This window comes from Chinchilla lanigera, unplaced genomic scaffold, assembly GCF_000276665.1.
Source record: "Chinchilla lanigera isolate Chin_1 unplaced genomic scaffold, ChiLan1.0 scaffold00091, whole genome shotgun sequence".
NCBI lineage: Eukaryota > Metazoa > Chordata > Mammalia > Rodentia > Chinchillidae > Chinchilla > Chinchilla lanigera.
Genome location: NW_004955492.1, coordinates 8,003,119 through 8,028,090, shown reverse-complemented (window position 1 = coordinate 8,028,090; position 24,972 = coordinate 8,003,119). Strand labels below are relative to the sequence as shown.

The following is a 24,972-nucleotide window of genomic DNA, read 5'->3' as shown; positions in this document are numbered from 1 at the left end:
TTACAACCATTACTGATGATGAGACTGGAGAGAAGGTTCCAGTGCTTTTCTAGGAGATACTGTTCGCTGTATTTCTTCCACCGCAGTGGTGGAAGCACCAAGTACCTTGGAGCTAGCCTGGTTATATTCCCACCCACCCACCACTACTCTGGGAGACATTGTTTTGGCTACAACGGGCTTTGGACACCACTATGTATCCTAGGCAGATTCTGCCCTGGGCCCTCTTCCAGAGACAAAACCTTTCTGCTACCCTTCTCACACAGGCCCATGGTGGCCCTTTTCCCTACATTTGACCAAATGGAAAGTCTGACACTGTTCACACCTTTAGCCCACCTTGTATTTTTTTCCAGTGGAAGCAAAAACTCCACATACCAGCTTTCTTGAATGGCATCCTTTTTGTCCCTTTACAATTTAAACCTCAAGGAGAGCAGGCTGACTGGGTGGGCAACCTAAAATCTGCTGAGACTAAAGGCTGCTGGTACAGAAAATGAGCTGGTAACAATGAAGATAACAAGCACTCAGGAAACTGAGAATAATAAAGAACAGCTGAAAGCCACCATCTCTGGCACCCAGAAAAGTTTCTGAGGCCTGCTGGTAGCTGCTGGCTCCAAGTGGCAAGGAGAGCCCCTAATACTAAGAGCTGATAGCCAATGCATTTAAAGCTCAGAGCTGGGAACACTAAAAGAGCCACACTGCCTATTCATGATTTCTGTGTTCATTGAGCAAAAGAACCTTCAGGTGGGTGGTAACATCTTAGTGGCTGTCCTGGAACCCTCCCCTTAGGCCTCCAGTGGTGATGGCTTGAGGGAGAAACCTGTGCATTCCAGAAGGGACACAGGGAAAAGCTGGGGCAGGAGAGCACTGGGACCCAGTGAACATTAGAGAGGTGAAGCTGCTGTGCAGGGAACTGAGAGGAGTGGCAGGGATAAAACTGGAGGGGAAGTTGGGTATTAAATTGTAAGACATGGGATTTTATTTTGAGTGAACTAAGAGCTAGTGCAGACTTTAAAGCAGAGAAGCAAAGTTGACTTTCCCTTTAAGTGCTTCAGTTTCCTTGCTTACTAGAAGTAGACTAGAACAGTGAAAGGTGAAATTGAGAAGACAATGCCATGGCAACATTAGGCCATGGAGGAAGGTATGGAGACTAGGCTGGTAGGTACGGGGTGATGAGAACTGGTTGGGTCTGGATGTATTTTGAGGACAGATCTACAGATTTTATGAAAGAATCCAATGTGGACGATGAGAGAAAGATGAGTTGAGAAAGATACCACAGTTTTTTGCTTCAGCTACTGCAAAAGCAACAGGGCTAGAGGGGAAGAAGTGGAGGTGGGTTTGGAACATGGGTTTGCACATCTAGACTGTTGGAGAGCAGGCACTGTAGGCAGGAATCTGGAGCACCAGGACAAGGTCAGGCTGGAGACAGAACCCAAGGGTCATCAGCACGTAAGTGGGAGTCAGAGGAGATGTGTCACCCAGTGCCCTTGCACAGATAGCAAGGTCTGAGGGCAAGTCCTAGAGCAAACTCTGTTCAGAGAGCAGAGCAAGCAGACACTACTCACGAGATGAGGTTGTCTGTGAGCTGAGATGATATGGGTCCTAGACACTTAAAAAGTACGTCCATTATGAAGTGAATTGCGCGGCAGGTGTCCAGAGATATAGTAAGAGAAGAACTGAGAACTGACTCCAGGATCTGGTACAGAGGCTTATACCATTGTTGGAGTGGATTACAGAGAGTGGGAGGAAAAATGGGCTACTGAATAAAGACACATTTTGAGAAGTTTTGATGCCAAAGGAAGAGAGAAGGAGAGGTATCAAAGAGTGATATGGGAGTCATGATAGAAATTCCTTAAAATCAGGAGGGGTACAAAAATAATTCTATAGAAATGATGTAGGAGAGATGCTCATAGAGAGGGGAAAATTGCAAAGCAAGATCCTTGTTGTGTTGGGACTCAGGTACAACACCTCAGAGTATGATGTATGGCATGCTGATAGCTTTGAGCTAAAGGAAGTGTTCAGAAACACAAAACTATGATGGTCTCCTGCCCTCCTGTCTCCTACTCATTTTACCCCGCAAGGCACCTGAAAAAGTAGCATTCCTCTTCCCCAAGGGGGTCATAGAAATAAGAACCTTTCTCCCCCAAAGCTTGATTTAAAACCTAGAAATATAACTTTAACTTTCCCTGCCTTTTTTTCATAGGAGCTGACCATACAGTAATTCTCTGACCTGCACTGTCCGATAGTAGATTATTCAAGAAAGGGTCTTACCCCATACCTTGGGCACACAGACAACATAGATAGGCCTTAGTGGTTTCCCCTCAGCCTTTTCACGTCATCACTTTTCTATAAGCTGTCCATTTGTCATCAAATCTAAGCATAAAAATAGACAGTTTTCATCACAGCTACTTGGGAGGCTGAGGCTAGAGGGTCACATATTCAAGGCCAGGTTAGGGTGTAGCTCAGTGCAAGGACCATGAGTTCAGACTTTACTATCTAAAAAAAAAATTCCTAGGTCTTTGGGTCTCTGTTTCTGAAGGTTCTGGGGTCACATAACACTTTGATTATATAAAGTTTTTGCATATTCCTGCTTTTAGGAATTTGACTATGACCCTCATGATAAGGGAGAAAGGGGCTCGTACCTTTTGTCCTTCAGATGATTGAACAATTGTCACCTGCACAAGGTGAAGATGTGGCCCTGTTCACAGAGGGTAGCGTGAAGACCTCACACATGTGCATTTATGGGCTTAATGGGAGTCTGCAGCCTTCTCTCCTTACTTGTCTTACTTTTTTATGACAGTGGCATAGAACATCAACCATACCTGAGGAGGGACGAGGTGCTCAGCTTGCAGTGCTGGTCATGTATGAGTCACCTTGAGTGCTTTAAGAGCATGCTCATGTTCACATCAACTGGGGCAGCACTGTAGAAGCAGGACAGGCTATGATGATTTTTGAAAGTTTCCAGGTGATTTGAAGTTGTGGCAGAGGTGATGTTGTAGGCAGCTGAGTTAAATAAAAATATTATAGGCAGTCTGATAGGGCTAGGTCCTCAAAGGAGCCAGTGCAGAAGACGAGATGCCTTGCAACTGTCAGGGAGACGGGCATCTCCGCTGTGGGCCAGACCTCAAGACAAAAGACAAAACAAATACACCCACATATCTCCCTAGAGAGAAACATCAGGGACTGATATTCTAAATAGGTATCTATCACCCTAAAAAAGCCAAAAATAGTCACTAACTCAATCACCTACAAAAAAAGCCCCTGTTCTGTATTCATGCCCACCTACTATGTGACTTGCTTCTCTATTTGATCTCAATTTAATCAATTTTACCTGAGCAATTATGCTTATAATCTTACTGGTTGATCATAGTTTTGTCCCACCTCATGCCCACCTTGCAGGCTCCCATTTTGCCCACCTTGGGCCCACCTCACATTGTGGATTTGCTCTATAAAAATCCTTTTAAAAGGCAGATTCTTTAACAACCCATTTGAGACCTCTTCTGTCTCTCTCACTCTCTCTCAGACAAAAACTTTCCTTTCCCCAATAAATATAATTTGCTCTTAACCTCCGTTGTTCCTAAAATTCATTCTTCAGTTTTAAAAACCACAAACTATATAGGATATAGTTTGGTAAAACAGCTACCTAGGAGAGGAGGAGACATGGCTGGCTATAGAAATATACTTGGGTTTATGGTTAAGAATTTAATGTGAACAAACAGACATCCACTTACAAACTAGCACAAGAAAAATAAAAGCAATACTGAATCACAGACAAGATGACAGGAAATTAACAATGGTTGCTGTATTACATATTGTCTGTTTGTTAATAATAACAAAAAATAATTTAATGCAAAATGTGGCAGGATGGTTGTGGCTTTCTCCAACCATGCTCAGACACAGGGTTAGCAGAGGGACGGGTTTCGCAAGGTGGGGTTCTTTCAGTGTGCTTCATGGGGGGAAAGAGTGCAAGAAAGGTATGACAATCATGGACCTGGAATCTGTGCCCAAGAGAAGAGAAAAATTGGACAATATTGATATCGCAAATTTAATTACAAGGGCTGGAGGATGGCAGGTAAATGGCCTCTTATCACAGGAATATTTTCTCCTTCAAGTTGTTTACGTGATTACCATTTCCAAAAGATGGGGAAAATTAGTTTTTAGGTACTCTGCAAGGCAACATTTCTGAATGCATGTAAAACTCAAACCCAAATCCCCCCACGGCCCCTAGGTACTATACTCCCTGCTGACAACCCCAGCCATACATAGTGGGAGTCCAGAAGCCACAGCTGCTTTCCGTTATGATAAAGCCTCCCACCCCAAAGCTTTTCCTGCTCTCTGGGATCCATCCCTCCCCACTACAACCAGTATACATTCAGTATAAATACGGACAAACTATATCTCCTCCCACAGATTTTCACTATAAAAATACTCTAATTCTAGGTCTAACAGGATTTCCCAGCTTCTATGTTGTCCCAGTGCTGCTGGATGTTGAGGAAATTTGTCTGAGGACTTGGACCTTAATTGAGAGACACCTGTTTACCACTCAGTGAGCCCTTTTATTCCAAGGATTCCTGTGTCCCAAGAGCTTTGGTTTAATACCAGCAAAGCAGGCCACTGAGAATCTAGGGGAGGTACACTTAAGTGAGAGGTAGGTAAATGGTCTCTTATCACAGGAATTTTTTTTCTCCTTCAAGTTGTTTACATGATTAACATTTCCATGAAATAATTTAGGGCAGCCAGACCCCCTGCAAAGCAGCACAAATAACTTTGATTAGTCTTTCAATCTACCCTTTTTTTTCTCAGGGCTTTAAATCAATTTTTTTCAACAAATGAACATTATGAACTGTTTAGAGCAAAGAAAAAAAAAACACACATTGAAATTTAGATCTTCCTATTCTTAGATAATGGAATAATTTAGAGTGTCAGTGCTGACTCCAAAGACCTTTCCACTAATTTTTATTCTTTCTTTTTTGGTGGGGGTGGGGAATTATTTTTTGAGATAGGGTCTCGTTAAATTGGCCAGGTTGGGCTCCAACTTGCCTTAGCCTCCCAAGTAGCTGGAGTTACAGGTATGCACCATCACAATCAATTATAATATAAAATTATTTGACTGTCATCTGTGTCCAACCCCACACCTATGAGGGATAGTCAAGTACCTAAACCACAGGACCCTGCATGCCGGCAGATGCTGACTAGTTATTTATTTCCTGGGAGCAAGGCTGCCTTGTCTGTTCTGCTCCAGCCCTCTTCTCTGCCCAGGAAAGACCTTCCTTTCAAGTCCCCTATATTAATTGTTGTTCAGGGATCAATTAGGCCTCAGGGGTCAAATGAAATTTACTGTGTCATCCAGTATTTCCTTTAGAAATTCTCAAGAGCACCAGGGATATAGCTCAGTGGCATAAGTGCCTGCCTGGCAAGCACAAGATCCTGAGTTCGATCCCTGGTCCAAAAAAAAAAAAAAGAAATTCTCAAGAACACAGCATCGACTTGGAGACAAAAGAGGATATTGGAGGGGTATTAGTGTTACAGTGGGTAATGGGCTTTTGAACACATTTCTAGGTTCTTGTGCATAATGAGCAAAGAACTGGACATGGCATGTGATGCTAAGGAAAAAACAACAAAGTTTAATTTAGGCTTACATACATAGTGAGCTGGCTCCCACCAGAGAAAGGAAGACATCACAAGTGCTGAAGGCACTGGATTTAAGAAATTCAAATGCTGCGATGGGTCTAGGGTACTTCCCATTGTGTCTTCCACAGCATGATTGACACCATGATTGACAGGGCACTAAATCATGTCAGTGGTATCTGTCATTCACGTCCTTTCCCATAATTTATTCTGTTGTAATTGGATGCATGAGATGCAGTCCATATGTATGAACCTTTCATGTGAGTGAAGGGGAGTGGTCCTGTAACCCCAGTTTTACTATCTATATTATTAGGAAGAACTCCCAGAAGTATTTCTGGGCTAACAATAATCACTAGCCTTTATATTACCACTGAAATCATTGGCTGATGCCTAGAATGTATTTATTACCTCAAAATTCCTTTCTGCCTTATCATAATCAATAGCTTCCAGGACAGGGCAACACATCATCCAATTTCTCACAATTCTGCCATATAAATATATTTGTCAATCCCTCTCCTGTGATCCATTTAAGGGGAAAAGTGACAAGGGGACAGAAAAGTCTGAAGTGGGAAGGAAATTGCTGCATTTGTAGAAGGAAGCCACAAAGCTTCCTGGTTGACCAGGCATTTCCCAAATGTGCTTACCCCGACTCCTGGGGTGGGGAGAGCTCTGCTGTTAGGCTCCGGTCAGCCAGTATGGGAGGGATACCCCTTGATTCAACCTTAAACCTCTTTCTAAGGACATTTATTTGGCCCCAAAAGACCCAGAAACTTGCTCTTCTGTGCCTTTGGCACAGGCAATGATTTCCTGAATAGGAAATCCAGCTACTCAGGAAATAAAAAGAATTGACAAATGAAGTTGCAGCAAATTAAAATGCTTCTGTACAACAACAAAAAAACAACAGAGTGAGAGAGAAAATACACAGTTATTTGTCTGTCAGAGGATTAATATTTAGAATATATAAAGAATTCAAAAGCTTAGCAATAAAAGAACAAATAATACAATCAGAAATTGGCAAATGATCTGCAAAGACACTTCTTGAAAGAAGTACAAGTGGCCAAGCAATATATAATAAATATATAAAGATGCTCAACATCTGTAGCTATCAGAGAAAAGCAAAACTACATTGAGATTCATCTCACCACAACCAGAATTGCTATTATAAAACAAAAGTGAAAAATAACAAGGGTTGCAAGGATATAAAGACAAATAAACCCTTATACACTATTGGTTGGAAAGTAAATTAGTAGAGTCACTACAGAACTCAGCATAGAAGCTCCTCAAACATCTAAACTACTTTTATAGCTGTGATCTAGCTATATACCAGTCCTGGGCATATACCTGAAAGAAATCAACATATAAAAAAAGACACCTCCAATCTGAATTTATTCCAGCATTATTCACAATAGCCAAGATTTGGAATCAGCCTGGATGCCCTTCAACATCTGTTTGTCCATTTGAATGGACAAAAAGATATGGTACATATAATACATAGTGGAGTGCTGTTCAGCCTACACAAGAGTGAAGTCTTGTCATCTGCAGGGAAATAGATGGAACTAGAAATCATCTTGTTAAATGTAGTAAGCCAGACAGAAAGATAAATACTATATGTTCACTCTTTTATGTGGAAACTGAAAAAAAAAAAGAGGAAAACAAGATGATCTGAAAGAGGGGTTACTAGGGTAAGGAAAGGGGAGGAAAGAGCATGAGATAGGGTAGATCACATCATGATATATGTATGCATGAAAATATCAGAGTTAAACCCTTTAAGTTGTACAATTAATGTTCTTTAATAATTATAATAACTGCCTCTCCCCCAAAAGACTTTCCCTTCCACTCCAGCCCAGAGTATCTCCCTCCTTTAGTCTTACACTTTTCCTCCATAGGCAAGATGAGCCGGATCCCTGCCTGGGCTACTACTCCTAAGGTAGAGTCTGTTGGGGACCAGCAAGCCATTTTCCCCTGAGAACTGAATGCCCTGGCCTCCATCTTTACTTGGCCTTTACCTCAACCCTATTTCCTGAGATGTGCAGAATGTATATAGAGGTAAATGTTCCCTTAATTGGCTAAAAGAATGTGACAGAGGCTGGCCAAGGCACCAATGTGTCTCATCATGGCAAAGTGGCAGTGCATAAGGGTGAGATCTGCCCCCCTCAATGGCTGAAATGGTGGCTTGCGAAATTTCAGGGCTAAGACATGAGATAATGTCTCTGTTAAGGCCATGAGACTCAAAATGAAATATACCTTCCCAGCAGTAAAGGTGCTGGCTTTCCAAACATCAAGTTATTCATTAAGCCTATCAAACTGGGGAGCCTCTGGGCCTGGTACAAGAGTGCTTTGTCCCTCCTTTACAAGCCATGCCTGCAAAAGTTATTTTTCCCATGCACTCTGCCATGACCCCAACCTGCTTCCCTGATTAGTACCCATAAAAGCTGCGATCACTTTGATTCTTGGCCCTTTGTTCCACTGAGAGCAGCTGATCATCCCAGAGCCCCTTGAAACTGCAGATCTCTGTTTTTCTTCATCCATGTGCCACAATGCCAGGTGGGGACTGAATACTCCACAGGGGTTTCTGTAAGAGGCCTCACTTGTTTGTAACTGTAGGCAAGTAATGGGACTTCTTGGACTTTAATTGTGACATTGAGAAGGTGGGGATGGTACAGACCTTAAGGAAAGTTACACTGATATCAGGGGGTTGGAAAATTCCATTTGTTTTCAAATGTCACATGTTTCACTTACCAAAATAGAGGGCAAATTGGTATTGTAAATAACGTTCATATTTTACATTCATATATGTAAATACCATGTAAATATATGCAGGTATAAATGTATATATGTAAGGAAAGTATAAAAAAAAACTTGACTTACTCATTTATGTTTATCACAGGATCCAGGACCCTCTCCCTGTACAACTGAAGGAATGTAGGCTTTGCAGATGTGGGAAGGCCCCACTCTGACTATGGTGGATTAACTAATAGTCAACTTGTAACACCCAGCTGCACTGAATCACTTTGGTGCTGGGTGTGGAAGGCCCACCTGAGGATTATTGCCAATAGCATAAAAAGAACTGGAGGGGAAGATGGAGCACTGCTGAACCTCCTGGAAAAGCTTGTCACGCTATCTTTCCTAATATGAACTCACCTGGCTCTTCTCATCATCAGAGGAGCTCAGGACCTTGCTGTTGCTGAGGGTGGCTACAGTTCTTTTCTGGGAAGCTCTGGTCCTTCCTTTGAGTGTTGCTTCCTGGCTCCAGGAAGCAACCTTTATCCCACTGGTGCAGACTTTTCACCTTCCACCACTGACATTTGGGCCTTGCCTGTGCAGATCCTTGATACAGACTTGCATGAGACATTATCATCGGCTGTAGACCCTGCAAGTGGACTTGTGGAGAACATTGCCATGGGCTCTAGGTCTTCAGCCAGAATCATGCAGGACATTGCTGTGGGATCCAGGCCCTCAACTGGATTCTTTGGGTCTCTAGTGTGTGGACAGATCTCCTGCAATCTTCTGCATTTGACTCTTTGGGTGAATATTGTAAAATAATCTTATAAATTATGTGTCCTGTATTAAATCATTTCCCTTTAAACCCTGACTACAACACTGACCAAAAGGCCAGCCTCACACCACTTCTTGAGACCCATGAAGCCTGTGAGGACAGTACTGTTCTACCTTAGCACAGACATTTCATTCCTTGACAGCAGCAAAGCAGATTCTACCCCAAGCAATTTAAACAATTTAGCACGTATAAAGGATTCAGTGAAAAAACACAGGTAAATGGGTAGAAACAGGTGATTGGGAGACGCTGGAAAAGGGGGATCCTGCTATTCAGGATGAAGTTCTGTGTGCAGGATGAGGCTCTGTGTACCCCTGGCTGGTCTCCCGATAATTTGGGGGGTTTTCTTTTGAGACAGGGTCTGTCACACTATGTAGTTCGGGCTGGCCTTGAATGCCAGGTACATGATGCCGCACTGTGCCTGCAAGGTCTGAGACACAATGCCCACCACCAAGGGCAATGGGAAGCAAGGAGCATAGCTGCACTCTGGAAGGTACAGGGCCACAGTCAGTGAGAAGGGCTGGTTGCTGGGGGAGGCAGTGTTGGCCATGGCCCTACAGAGTGTGTTTTCACCCCTTGAGTGACTGGGGAGAGTGGACTTTGGACCTGACCAGGGGCAGGTCTACACAAGCCTGTGTGGTAGAGGAGTCTCTCCCCAGCTTGCCTCCTCACCACCCCTTGCAGTGCTTGCACTTACAAGTGAGACAAGCTCCTATAACAAATCACCACAGACTCTGTGGCCTGGAACAGCCCACGTGTATCTCATCGTTCTGGAGGTCAGAGGTCAAAACACAGGGTTGCTGGGCTGTAGGTACCTGCAAGGAGGGCTGGTTCCTCCTGGAGGATCCGGGTGGCAATCCCTTTATTGCGTATTCCCCTTGACTTGTGGCCCTTTCCTCTACCTTCAGGGTGTGTCACTCCCATCTCTGCTACCTTATATCACCATCACCTCTTTAGGAGTTACCCGTTCCCATATCTCCCTGCTAAGACCCTTGCTACTAACTATATTTAGGGCCCACCCAGATAATCCAGGGTAATTCCCCACCTCAACATCCACAGTCACATGTACAAAGTCCCCTTTGCAGTGTAAGGGGCATTCACAGGTTCCAGGAAAGAATATGGATGTCTTAGAAGGTCATAATTCAACTGACCACACAAATATCCAGGATTTTTCTCCATATCTTGGCTTTACTACTTGTTTTGATTTTTCAAAAATATTTCACATAGGGTTTTATTTTATATATAATTTCAGTCTGACTGATAGCCTTCGAGTGTGTCTGCCTAAGGTTCATGTGCTGGAAGCTTGGTCCCTGATGTTCAGAATTGAGGTAGTGAGGCTTTTAAGAGATGCCCTGTGGGGAACTTTGCTGCCAGTGGGAAGAGCCCTTATAGAGAAACTTGGTGCTGCAGGAAGAGTGGTTGCCTAGCACCATGCCCTTGCCCCTTGGTTCCTGGACATCCAAGAGCATCTGTACCACTGACTGTGGCCATACTATCTCTGCTCCCTGGGCCCCTTCGAGACAACAGCTCCACAACCACTCCCTGTCAACCACCTCAGACACCTAGCAACTATTTCTCTTCTTAAATCTGTATCCACACTCCCTTCACTGATTCCTTTCTAGGTCTCAGCCGGCTTGCACCTGAGTGAGAAGTAAAACAGCCTCATTGCTATTACAAAGCCTGCCAGGTGGTCTCTCTGCTCTCCCTCTGCCTCTATTACACTTAGATCATGGGGTGCCTCTCTCAGGAGGGATAAGTATTGATCCCTCAGGTCTAGTTCTTGGAGAATGGGCTGTTACACAGGAGCAAGCCTGCTCCCTCTCATTATCTAGCCTCCATATGTCCTTCTGCATTAGGCTGGTTCCTTTCTGCCTCTCTGACATGTTGTGATCCAGCCAGGGGTCCCTTGCCTCTCCCTGGGGCTGTGTCCAGGCACCAGAATTTCCAACCAGGTAAAGCTATTTTCCTTATAAAGTACCAGCCCTCAGGTAGTTTGTTATAGCAACATCAAATAGACAAAGACACCAATATATGTGCAGGTTCTCCCTCACCTGCAGCCTTATAACATATATCATCATCCCTGACAAACCTCACTACCTCCCAGGAGAGATTCATCCTCAGGAGAGACTTGGGACTGTTTCCAGGGGAAGCTCTGACAGCTGCCTCCTGGGCCTTCTCCTACAACCCTCATCCTCCCACTCCTTGGGAATTCTCTTCCAGTCTGGATGAAGGGGACAACTTTTGTTGTTGTTGTTTTATTCTGTGCTGGGGATTGAATCCAAGGTTTTGCACACGCTAAGCAAAGATCTACCAGTGAGTTGCATCCTCAGATCTTTTTATTTGATTGTGAGACATGGTTTCACTAAGTGGTTCAGGCTGGCCTACAACTTGCAATTTTTCAGCCTCAGCCTCCCAAGTAGCTGGGATTACAGGTGTGTACCACTGCATCCAGCCAGGAACAATTTCTTTTAATCAACATATTTTCTTTCTAATCTCTTGTCTATGCCACAGTGATTTTCTATTTTCTCAAGGGCCCAAGCTTTGGAAACTCAAAATCTGGGAACAGACTCAGTTCCTCTGCTCTCTGCCACTCTCTTTTCCTTCAGCTTTTGAGTACAAAACATCATATCTTGTGCTGTTAAGTACAGGCAAAACCTGGGGATTGGGAGGAGTTTGAAAAATACCGAGAACACTAGTCATTTAACATAGAACATGGACCATTCCACCAAGTGGTTGGCAGCCGAGCACACCCTGTTAGCTATGACTCCAGCGTCCCAGCCACAGGGGCCTGGGGAGGGGAAGGAAAGGACAGGCAGGGCCAGCTGCATGGTGGGCTGCCTGTGGTTGCCCAGGACCTACCTTCACGAGCTTGTCCTAATGCTCTGCAGTTCTTGCCTTGAAATTCTTAGTTGCTTTGTCTTTGAGCCATGTTTTGTGAATGAAGTTGATGGACAGGGGAATATGTGCCTGGGCGGAGGGTTTGGGGTGGGCTTCTCACTGCATGTAGCATGCAGTGTGGGCTGTTTGCTCTGGCTGAACGCTTAAACTACAGACTTTTATCCTTATAGTCCTGGAGGCTGGAAGTCCCAGATCAGCATGTGTCCAGAGTTGGCTCCTGCCTAGGCCTCTCCTTGGCTTGTAGGTGCTGTTTTCTCCCTGTGTGCTCATGTGCTTGTCCCTCTGTGTGAGTCTGTGTCATCTCCTCTTCTTGTAATGACCCCAGTCAGACTGGATCAGGAGCCACCTGCTCACTTAATTACTTCTTTAAAGACTGTCTCAAAATACAGTCATGTTCTGAGGTACAGTAGTGGGGACTAAGTCTTTGAAATATGAATTTAGAGGGCAGGTCAGTTCAGCCCATAACAACAAGCAAATTGTATTTGAAACTAATGATGCGTATTTAAAAAAAAAACTAATATTTTTGTGCACCTTAGCCAGGAGACTGTGATGTACTTGCAGCTTTACTGTGAAACATCCTTCTGAAGGAACAAACAGTGTTTCCATATAATCCTACGCTTCACAATCAAAGAAAATCAACATTTGGAATTCATCTCCCTTATGTTCAGTGACAACAGAACCTGCCTGGGGCTTTCCTTTTGTTCTAGCAGAGAATTAGCAGGAAGAAGAATTGTGCATCGGGAATGTCATTGGGGTTTGTTTTTAATCATACTCCTCACAGTTGTCCAAACGTAATTAAGCTCTTGGCTTCACAGGGCAAAGATGAGGTTAATTACACGGCATTGGCCATGAGGAATTTTTTTGTTGCTGTTACTATTTGTGTCTTTAGACATAAGAGGCAGGCTTCATACAGAATCTGAAATTATCAAGAAAATATATTTACCAAGCACTTTCTGCTCTAGTGCATTACTAATTGGCAAAATTAACTGTTTCCTCGTTTCCACGAAGACATAGCATTTCTCCACTCTGTTACCCTGGGTACTTTTCCCCAAGGAGTACCCTAAAGGCACAGAAAATGTTTGGAGGAAGCCCTGGGTGGCTGGCTGAATCCAAAAGAGCAGAGCTCCTTCTAACACAGGTGGATCAAGGAAATCCAGGAGGAAAGACTGCTCTAAGGTCACGGTACTCTGTGGGTTCTGTTGTCACGGTAACAATGACTACAACTTTCCTAGCTACCGAGAAGACTGCTGCATTGATTGAGGCCTGGCATCTTCTCATAACCTTTGCAGCAGCCCATAGGGATGCACTGCTTTTGCAGCTACATCACAGGTGAACCAACACTGAGCCTGACTTGTTAGTTGTTTTTGTTGTCCTTGTCAAACCTGGCAATCCTTTCTCCCAACAGTTTGGTGTATGAGTGGCAGGGGGGCTTTTCAAATCCTTGGTAAGCCATCCAGATTTTGAGGGAGGCTGCCGAGATGAGAGACACAGGGCAACAATGTAGTCACCATCCCACACATTCCATGAACCCAAGCCTCTTAACTTTGGAAAAACCACACTTGTTCTCTTTGGCTGTAGATTCTTCATAGGTAAGATCAAAGGAAGTGGTCACTGAGTCCTTGAGAGTATGAGCAGCCAAGCAGGAGAGGTTCTTTTGTTCAATCCAGATGGAAATCATGAATCAGCAATGTGTAGTTCCCTTGGTGGCCCTCAGTTACCCCGATCAGTTCTTCAGCAGCATAGGTGAACCTCAGCTACTCTCTGGAGCTCCTCTCAGCAGACTCCACTGATTTCTGCGAGATGTCAGATAGTGGTTAACGCACTTGCCAGACTGGTGCTTGCTGCTGGTTGCACGGGTCACCACCACTGATCAACAACCCTGGTCACTGCTTGGCCTCTGCTGCCAATGCCACCAGTTGATGTCGGCTGGAGCTATCATAGATGCTGCCAGGCACTGCTGGTCTCTGCCACCACTCTATTCACTGGTCTTCACTGATTCCTGCCTCCAATGTCTCAAGCTCCTAGTGTTTATAGCTCTTTCTAATGTAATCCACTCTACCCGCACTATTTGAGACAAGAATTCCCAGTAGATTTATAGAAGCTTCCCAGACCACACTACCCAAGAAATGAATCACAAGCAGATTTATAGGGCAACATGAGGGAAACTTCATTAAAGGGACAGCCCTACTATATCAACCCAAGAAAAGTGAGGAGATCAAGCTTGTATAGAGCAGCAGAGGGAGCCAAGTCATCTGGGGTTGGTCCAAATTTGAGCCTGCTGATTGGTCCAACTTCAAGCCTGCTGCATGGTACAAACTCAAGCCTGTTGTGGTCAGATTAGACATCTCCTGGATGTGAGATGTTCAGGACAGCACAGCTGTAACTGTCAACTAATGCACACCACCACCTTCTGGCTATTTCTGGGGGAAATGGAAAGGTCTGGCTGTTATCTCAGATGAAAACTGTGGACCTCCCTCCAGAAATATGCTATTCTTTTAAATAATTGCCTGTGTGTTGGCAGCAGCTGATAATCCTAGTTAGTTGGGAGGCTGTGGCAGGAGGATTGTTATTTTGAGGCTAGCCTAGGCAACTTAACGAGACCCTATATTAAATAAAGAATCCAAAAGCCTGGGGATGTAGCTCAGTGTTACAGCATTTGCCTAGCATGGGCATCGCCCTGGGTTCAATATTCATCACTGCAAAACAAAACATCAGGCACAGCTCCTGGGAGACTACAGTACTTACCTGAAGGCCTTCATGACCTGGTAAGAGCAATTCCAAGCTGAAAACAAGAGGCTTAATATCTACAGGAGGAACAAGAGAAGAGACTTCTCCTTTTCCTTTTTTTTTTTTTTTTCAAAATGTCTTTGTCCTTTTCAACCACAAGTAACTCTCTATGGCTTAATGAGCTTCATGTCCATCTTAAAGCTTGTCCTTGTGTCGTTGAGAAACTGTGAGCCACCTTTCTGATACGCAGCACCAAGGCAGATGTGCCTCTCTATCTCAGTTCCCACTGGAGGGTTGGGCTGACTTGGGAGATCAAAGCTGATTTGGGAGGTCAGAGCCTAACTTTGGTAGAATCTTTGCTCCAGTTTGCAAAACTACTTACACAAAAAACGTCTGTGTAAATGTGAGAGCTTATTTCCCTCTGGATAAATTCAATAGAGGTGAATCATCCATGGACAGAGGTGAATCTGTCCATCGCCATGACAAAGTCAGAGGAACTACATGCGGCAGAAGGCTGCAGCATCCTTTTACCTGCGTACTAGTTACTGTTTATCTTGGTTGGACCATTATGTATGGGTTGCACCTGCTTGGTTGTCCAAGGGGGTGAGATTCCTTTGCCTTTTTAATCTTAAGATAGGAGTTACGATAAGATGTGCATCACAGTCTACTTTAATGGTTACTCACTAATAAAACTGGATTCTGTCTCCTGCCTCTGTGGAGGGGTTTCTGGGTGTGGAAGAAGTTTGTTTCTTTAGTTGTCTCTCAGCCCTGCAGGTGCACATTCTGTGCTCAGTCCTTTCACCTCCTTCTGCTGAAAGACTCAGTAGCTCCCTGGCAGAGGCAGGAAGCCATGGCCCCCCTGTAGGGGCCACCTGGGAATGTCACCATTGACACTTTTGGGAGACTTTGGTGATGCTGACCTGTTGGCTTTAAATCACCTACTTGGTAGGTCCCGTGTAGTTCTCTACTTGATGTTCATGGAAGGAAACTGAGTCACGGTAAGGATTTCAGAAGAGTTCTTTAAGCACATCTTGTTGTAGCTTTTGAAAGGAACACAATCTCAAAAAGGGTAGGACTCTGGTGGAGTAGGCTGGGGGTGGCTGAGCAGGTTCCTAGGGGACTGACACAGCAGAGATGTCCTGTAAATGGTGCATTCAGTGGAAGATATGACAGCACTAACTGCAGAAGAGAGGCAGACATGTTATATGTTCTTATAAGAATAATTACAGCACAGTGGCTACCATCATGAGCACTGACTCCGAGGGCAATGTACCAGGAGTGATGTTTGCTTCTTCAGGTATTCCCCAGGGTAATGTTATGCAAAACACATTCATTTGATAAAAGAAAAAATTAAGAACCAGAGGATGAACCTTCCAGAGGCCACAGAGGCTCCTTGACAGTCACTTTAACCCTAAATGGCCCGCATAGCCTTGATAAGATGGATGAAAAAGGATAGGCTGGGTCTCTGTCTTTCATTTCAGTGACACCCCCAACCCCAGGCCACAGGAAAACCCAGAGAGTAAAGCAGTCCTGAGGACACAGAGCTGAGTTCCCCAGGACTGCCATGCGGATGAAGACACCAGTGTCAGAACTTGGGAGAAGACATTAGCATTCGCTGCTTCTCTCTGGTACCAGTCCTACAGCCTGTCCTCAGCCTGTCACCCTCTGCAAGATACATGATGCAGAGGTGTGAGGGTGACACTGTGCAGTTCAGATGAATGGCCAGCCTCGCTGGATGAGAGAAGGACTCCTGAGCAGAGTGAAGCGTGGGTCAGAGCCTTGGGGTGGAGCTGTGTCAGTGTCATTTACCCTGTGCAGTCGAAAACCAGAAGCCAGGCCACCTGGAAAAAGGGAAAGATCCACCTGCAGCTTGGGAAAGATCTGATTCCTAGCTGTCCCAGGTTCTTCTACCTCATATCATCCTCAGGTTCTCAGACGTGGGCTGCAGTCCTCAGACCTGGCTGCTGGCCACGGCCTCCCAGATTCCTGCCTCCAGCAATGTCATTCCTGCCGAAGCCAGGGTCTTGTTCTTGCAGCCTGACAGAGAGCTGACCTTGTCCCCTGGCCATGTCATGATATCCCTGTGGAAGGGAACCACAGCCATACATGGTTTCCCTAGAGGAAGCCAAGCTGTGACTAGAATGACAGAAATCATTACACAAGTCAATAATGCAAAATCAGCCAATAGTTACTTTCATTTTATCAGATAATAAAATGACAGCACCAACCAAATTCCTATCCTTTTGCAGACATTTACTTTGAGAATCAAAATGACAGTTTTTAAAATGTTTTGTCAATGATGAGCTCTGATAGTTCACTGCTTAAAAGACAAGACAGATCTGAGGCTCAAGGAACAGACTTCAGAAGCGACTTTTAACTTTGCCATTATCCAAATTGATTCAGTTTGACCCAGTTTTGCTTTGCTTCAAGGTCAAAAGCACTTGTGGTCTTATAGACTGAATTTTTCAGTATCTAAGGAATAGAGGGATGCTCAGAAAATTGCCAGTGGGTATAAAAGATAGCCCAAACTATGAACTAGTTGGAGCAAAGCAATCTGGATTGAGAAATGTCTTACATTTTTAATAGTGGGCAGACAAGTGATTTTAAGAGACCCTTATTTTGTGGCAGCTACTAAGATGCTAAGTATACCTTATCTTACTTGATCCTGACTAAGTCCTATCAAATGAGCATTAGATTACCCAGATTACCTATAAAGAGTAGAGGTCTGAGATCTCTCACCTAGCAAATGGGGTTCTGTTGCATTAAATCATGTGATTTCCTGAGAGAAAAGAAAGAGTTCTTCAACTTACTTGGCTAATATTTTAAAAACAGGTTTTTAAAAATTTGAGATATAATCTGTATGCAATAAGATGCACATGTCTTGAATGACACATTTGGTAGGATTCAACATTGTTTATATCTCCAAGGCCACCATCAGAAAATAGATAAAGGACACTTCATCACCCCAGAAACTCCATAGCCATCAGCAAACACCAAGTGCCCCCAAACAACTGTTTTGACTAGGTTAAAATATGGGTAAGCTGCCTATTCTTTGAAGTCATATAAAGTGGAATCATATGGCATTTATCTTTATGTCCCTGACTCTTTTGGCACAACATAAACTTCTGAGATTCATGCGTCCTGCTTTCTGTATTACCATGTGTTCCCTTTTGTCACTGAAGTCTACTCCACTTAAGAGATACACCACCATTTATTTACCCATTCTCCTGTTGATAGACATCTGGATTGTTTCTACTGTTTGGCTACAAGAAATATGGTTGCTACTCTCATGCAGAACTTCATTTGGTTTATGTTTTCATTTATTTTAGGTAAATATCCAGGAGTAAAAATTGCTAGGTCATAGAACAGAAGTTTATTTTATTTAACATTTTAGGTATTTCTTTTTCTTTTCATTTTTTGGTACCAGGAATCAACTCAGGACTTGCATTTGCCAGGCAGGCACTGTGTTGCAGAGCTACATCCCCAGCCCTATTTAACCTTTTAAAGAACTATCAAACATGTCTCCAAATTGTTGTACTGTTTTGGTTAAATACTAAGGCTCATTTGACATTTACAAAATAGCTTTGATTTCCAGGAATAAAATAGAATAAACATCTCTGTTGTTTGGGGACAGCTTGTTGGGGAAGATACAATGGACAAATGAATAAGTTAAATATGGAACATCAAATGGTGACAAGTGCTCTAGATGACAATAAATTTCCGAGGAGGAGGAGAAGCATTGGTGTATGGTCTGTGCATGACACACTAGCTACTATCTTTTTTTAAAAAGAGACTGGACTCAGCTGTCTTTGTTACCTGACATCAGCTGTTTGGATTCCACCCTAAAGGGATGACTGGAGATTCAGCAGGAGGTGCTCCAGTGACCCACATGTCCTCTTGGCTGGCATGGCCATTGACCCTCCAGGTTACACTTGTTGAGCCACTGCCTCTGCAGGACCCTTCCAGATGTTCTTTTTTCCAGTGACTTTTTTCTCTTTGCTGTGCTGCCCTGCAAGGGATTCAGCCCCTTTCCTTGATTTCTGTCTGGGGTCTTGCTTTTGTCTGATAGTGTGGGAAGAGGAGGATGGGCCAGCTTGTGTGAAGGTGCCCAAGATGCAGGGGCTGCCTTAAAACTTCACACCAGGATCTGTTCCATCTGGTACCATGCCCCACTGCATAGCGGTCTTCTGGGTTTTCTTCCCTATCTCTCTTGGCATTTACCACCCCCATGCTCCTCTTCATTGCTCCAGACAGCAGTTTAACTGCCTTGATTTTGTTTTCTGAAACTCTTGTTCTAGGGATCCAACACACTGTGCTCTCCAAGCTGCATCTGCCTTTTGCCGCAGTAAGCCAGATGCCTTCTCACAACAGGCGGTGTCTCTGAGCCTCCACATGGCTTTCTGACCAACAGGAAAGGCATAGGCAGTATCCTAGGCCCTGCTTGTATCTTTCTGTCCCTCCCCTTTCTCCTTGCACTGTTGGTGCCATCTTAGGGCATGGTGCAGTAACCAAGGTCAAGCAGCCTAGTGTACTCAGCTCTGTGGAAAGTAGGCTCTGTTCCTCAACTGTAATTTTGGGCTGTCCTTGGGATGCTCAACTTATTCTCCATGTTTATTCCACTAAGGAAGTCCTTTTAAGAAACTGCATTCTGTTCTTTTGCTATTGTGCACTAGAATTATGCCTTGAATTATGCAGCTTTGTGTTCTTCTTTTAACTTACTTCTTTGTAATTGCTAAGCTTTCTAATTTTATTTCCTTTTGCAAATCTTTCTCCTGTAGCATGCATACCCATACACACACACACACACACACACACACACACACACATACACATTCACAGAAATAAAGGAAAAAATTTAGGTATAAATCTAATAAAATATGTACAGATCCTTGTGAGGAAAACTGCAAAGACATGATGAAAGAAATTAAGGAACTAAATAAATGGAGACAGACTCCATGTTTGTGGGTAGGAAACTCAATATTGTTGTGATGGCCCATCTCCCACCATGACCTATAGATTCAGTGTAATCTCAATCAAAACCTCAGCAAATTGTTTTGTGGATGCAAACAACATGATTTTAAAATGTAAATGGAGAGATGAAAGACCCAGAATAGTCAACCCAAAATTGAAGGAAGAGAAAAAGTCAAAGGACATACTATAAAGCTATAGAAACCAAGACAGTGTAGGACTGGCGAAAGAACAAACAGACCAATGGAACAGTTCTATCAGTAGAACAGAACAGAGAGCCCAGAAATAGATCCAAACAAATACAGTCAACTGATTTTTGACAAAGGAGTTGTACTAGTCACTTTCCTGACACTAAGACAAAACACCTAACACCCACAACCTAACGAAGGAGGGGTTTGTTTTGGCTCATGTTTTCAGTTCTTGGTTGGCTGGCTCCAAGGCAAGAAGGACATGCTGGATGGTCACGACAGAGAAGCTGTTCAACCCTTGGCAGCCAGGAAGCAGAGAGAAAGGAGGAGCTGGAGACAAGCTGGTGACACTTTTCAAGGTCACACCTCTAGTGACCTCCCTCCAACCATGCACCACCTCCTAACAGCACATTCAGCTGCTAGATCACATTCATCAACAGATCCATCCACTGATGAGGACAGCACCCCATGATCCAATCACCCTCCCAACACATGTGACTTTGGGGGGACATTTTAGACTGAAACTATAACAAGATCCAAGGCAATAGGCCAGATAAAGGATGATACTTTCAACCCAAAGTACTGGAACACCCGAGCATCCACGCACAAACCCATGAAACTGGATGTAAGCATCACACCCTTCACAAAAGTAACTCAAACTGGATCACAGACCTAATGTCACACACAAAACAGTACAGCTCCTAGAAGATAAGAGGAGAAAGCCTCAGTGACCTTGGGTTCGCCAAAGACTTTTTAGATCACAAAGCACAATCATTGGAAGAAAAAAGTGATAAGCTGTATTTCATTACATTGAAAACTCTTGCTTGGGTCCGGGGATTTAGCTCAGTGGCACAGCACCTGCCTGGCAAGTGCAAGGTCGTGAGTTCGGTTCCTGGTACCAGAAAAAAAATCAAAAAAACAAAAACAAAAACTCATGCTCCACAAAAGACACTATTAAGCAAACAAAAGGCAAGCTATAGAGTGGGAGATGGTATTTTCAAAACACCTATCTGAAATATACAATTTAAGATAACACAAAGTTAACAACTTAATTTAACAATAAACAAAATATCTGAACAATCACCTCATCAGAGAAGATTTTCCAATGGCAAATACACATATAAAAGATGCTAAACTTCATACACCATTAGGGATTATGAAGGAAAGAAACCATGAGGTACCACTGCTGCCTTGAGGTAAAAATATATCTGGTGTTTTCTCCGGGTCCTGACACAAAGATCTCAACTTTGGAAACTTCCTGGGTGATAGAGTATTTTTGCTATTCAAAAGAAGCCCCATGTGACCATACTTGACTTTACCATGGGTCTCAAGGTGGAGCCCCTCAGTAGGCTGAGGATGAGGCTGGTCACCAGAAAGACCAGATGACTAGGGGATTGGAACCTCCAACCCTGACTGACGTGACCTCTTGGAAGTGGGAGTGGCCGGAGGTCAGGCTCTTCGAAAACTCCTGAAAGTGAGAGCTAGTGAGCCTCCAGGCCAGGAGACACACAGAGAGGCTGGGAGCTCATTCCACTCACAGCTTGCCCTCTGGGGACTCTTCTGTCACATCCTTTATAACCAATCAGTGGACTCAGAGTAGTGTTTCTGTGAGTACTATGAGCTGTTCGGATGAGCTGTTCTAGCAAATCACTGAGCCTGGGGACACAGTGTGGCAACCCCTTGTAGCTTGTCAGTTAGAGTTCTGGTGGCCTGGGACTTGTGACTGGCCTCTGGAGTGGGCAGTCTGGCTGGCTAAGCCCTTAAGTACTAGTAGTAGAAAATAAAAAGGGAAGCCACTAAAAAAATGACACAAGCAGCCAAGTTAATTTCAAGAAAAGAACATGCTAGAGTAGAAGTATAGAAAACAGAAAGAAAAGATAAAGTCAAGGTAATGATAATGACAAAGCGTGTAAACTTGCCTTAGTGACTCTGGGTGGATGGTGTCGGATTTGAGAATGTTGTTGTTGTTGTTGGTGGTGGTGGTATGTCAGGTGTCAGAATGAAGTACAGTGCCAATACAGAGGCATGTTTCTTCCTCTGAATTGCATACCTTCCAGAATGGCCAAAATCAGAAATGCTGACCACAATGTGTTGATGAATATTTGGAACAATGAGAGCTCTCTTCCCTTCTGCTTTCTGCTGTGGGACAACGTGACATGAAAACTCTGTTCAGCTGCTGGCCCCTCAAGTCTCAGGCTCCCCAGGCTCCAAGACACAAGGCAATACATTTCTGGTCATTATAAATCATCCCGTCTGTGGTCTTTGCTAAGACACCAGTCATATTGGGTTAGGACCTACTCCAATGCCCTCATCTTAACTTGATCTACAAAGACCCTATTTCCGAATAAGGTCACATTCATAAGTACTGGGAACTTCTGTATATCTTTTTTGGGGAAACACATTTCAACCCTAATAGGCTTTTAAAAAGGAAATCAATTAGTTTTTTTAGCAATCCCTTTTTCCTTCAGAGATAGAAGGAAGATAGGGAAAAACACAAAGAATGCATTTCTGGATTTTGGCTGCATTCTCTGGCATAGATATTTGACTAGTAATAATTAACCATTTGTTTCTTAGACACTGGTTGGTCATGATGTATTATTCATCTTTTCATACAGTGCACTTTTATGTTTTGTTGTGGCTTTTTGCACCTATGCTAGTGAGTGAAACTGACCAACAATGTTTATCTTCTCACATTGTTTTTTATTAAGTTTTTGGTATCAAAATCATGCTCACCTCCCAAAGTAAATGGGAGTTTTCTTTTGATGTGCCTGAGTTATAGTAAGGTTGAAGTTATTTTCTCCTGATAAGATGTGTGGTAAGTGTGTGGTAAGATTCCCATAGGACTGACTGTGGTTTTCCTGGAGGGAAATTTTGTTTTACATAAAATTCCAACTTTATTGAACATAGGAAAAATGGATTTTCAAATTAATTGTTATTACTTTAGTGTTATTAGTTTTGAAGCTATCTGATCCATGGTAGAACTTACTAACTGGTACTATACAAAAATACTTTTCTATTGCTTCAGTTCTATATTCATAAACAAATACATTTAAATCTAGATAGAAACATTCGTGATTGGGTTAGTGCATGGTAACCCCTGCTATTTGCACTGCTCAAGCTGGCAATAGGGGATCATCTGCTCTACAGCAAATTTGAAGCACAAGCACAAATTTGAATTTTATACAAAAATTCAGTTTTATTTTTACTCTTACATTAGTGGGAGCTGACATCTGTAACTTACAGGCAAGCATATACTTTTGTTTTCTAGCTTCTAGCTGAACAAAAATATACATAATGTATTATTTTCATTAGGCAAGACTTGCTTTTTGTATTTCAATGAGAATACCATGTGACCCTTTCATGAACAAAATGACCAGGGTACTAATGGAACCATCTTTGGAGGAAGTACTTAATATGCATATCTTATTTAAATGAATCTTCCAGTAAGAAATGGAGAAGTCACTGCACTTATTTTGAAGGCTTTGTAGCCACCTGTCAAATTTCTCTGTGCAGCTCACCAACATTCCCTTATTGGAAATATCAGTATTTCCGTATCATAATTTTCAAAAGGACTTGAAAGTCTCAAAATTCTGTATCTCCTCTGGCTTGCTTCTCTCTTGATTCCACCCAGGCTTTATTAATGGTTTGCTTCATATCATCATCTCCATCTTCACAAATTTTCTTTAGAACATTCATTAATCCCTCACTAGGATCTGTCTTAGCATCGTAGGATGGCTTTTCTTTTTCTTTGCACTCTTTTTCCACCGGAGTTAAGTACTCCCACCGAGTGTTTTCCACTTTCTTTCCACACAAGAGAAGAACTGTATCAGTCTTGATTTTTTTTGAACTGCCTTCCACTGAGATGGGTTTCAAGGGACTGTTCACAATCATAGAGGAACTCTTTCCATTTAGATTCTTTACCAAAAGATCGAATGACCTCTCTATGAAATGCACCTGCACATTCTCAGCAGGAACTTGATGAACTCCAGTTAAGGTAATGTAGATTTTCACAAGCTTATCTGACTGATCCCACCTGTAATTACTGATCTTTACTGTGTATCCTGTTGTGATGGGAGCAACCACAGCAGCTGGATTTTCATTGTCAAGAAGTTCTGGTTTCTTCTATGATTTGTGTTGCATCTTATTCTTTATTTTTGTTTCATTCTTGGATTTTTCAGCTGTCAGAGCATCACATACTCTCTTCCTAGTGGCCTTTTCTAGCAACACCTTTACTTCTTCTAGATCATTCTGCAACTCCTCCAAAGCTGAAGCCATGGTAGGGCAAGGTTGGGGTAAAGGCCCAGGTTGCAGGCATGCATGAAAAGTCAGGAACTACCAGACGGGGTGCACTCCTCACAAGCGTGGACGCTCCCCAGCTCGCGCTGCAGGCTGCTGTTGTGGGTGCACGTGACCTGCGCAAGACTGTGGCCCACCCTGGAGGGAAAATTTTCAACTATCCACTCAATCTCTTTCACCCTTTTAAGACTGTCTAAATCAGGCTTGATGGCGCATGCCCCTAATCCCAGCACCGGGGAGGCTGAGGCAGGAGAATTGCCGCAAGTTTGAGGCCAGCCTCGGTTACATAATCAGTTTAAGACCAGTCTGAAGTACATAGTGAGACCCTACCCCTCCAAAAGACTGTCTATATGTTCAATCTTTTCTTAATAAGTTCTATTCTTAAAGGAAGTTTTCAAATTCATTAGTTTGGAAGATGTGTTAGCATAAAGGTGTCAATAATACTTCTTCTTTTGTCTCAGCAGTGTCTATAGCTGTGACACTTTTTCTTTTCCAATATGATTCACTGATAATTTTTTACCTCTTTTTTTTTCTTTTCTTTTTTATTTTATTTTTCACAGTGGTGGGGATGGAACCCAGGGCCTTAAGCATGCCAGACAAGTGCTCTACCCTGAGTTACATTCCAAGCCTGGTAAATCTCAACAGAGGTTTTCTATTCATTTAGCTTTTTCAAATAGCTAACACTGCTGGGTGTAGTGGCATATTCTGTAATCCCAGCAC

At 43.3% G+C, this 24,972-nt stretch overlaps 1 pseudogene; it reads right to left on the bottom strand.

Annotated features, from left to right (window-relative positions):
- Positions 1-23,538: 23,538 nt before the first annotated feature.
- LOC102013305 lies at positions 23,539-24,231 on the bottom strand (annotated as a pseudogene).
- Between the last annotated feature and the right edge of the window lie 741 nt (positions 24,232-24,972).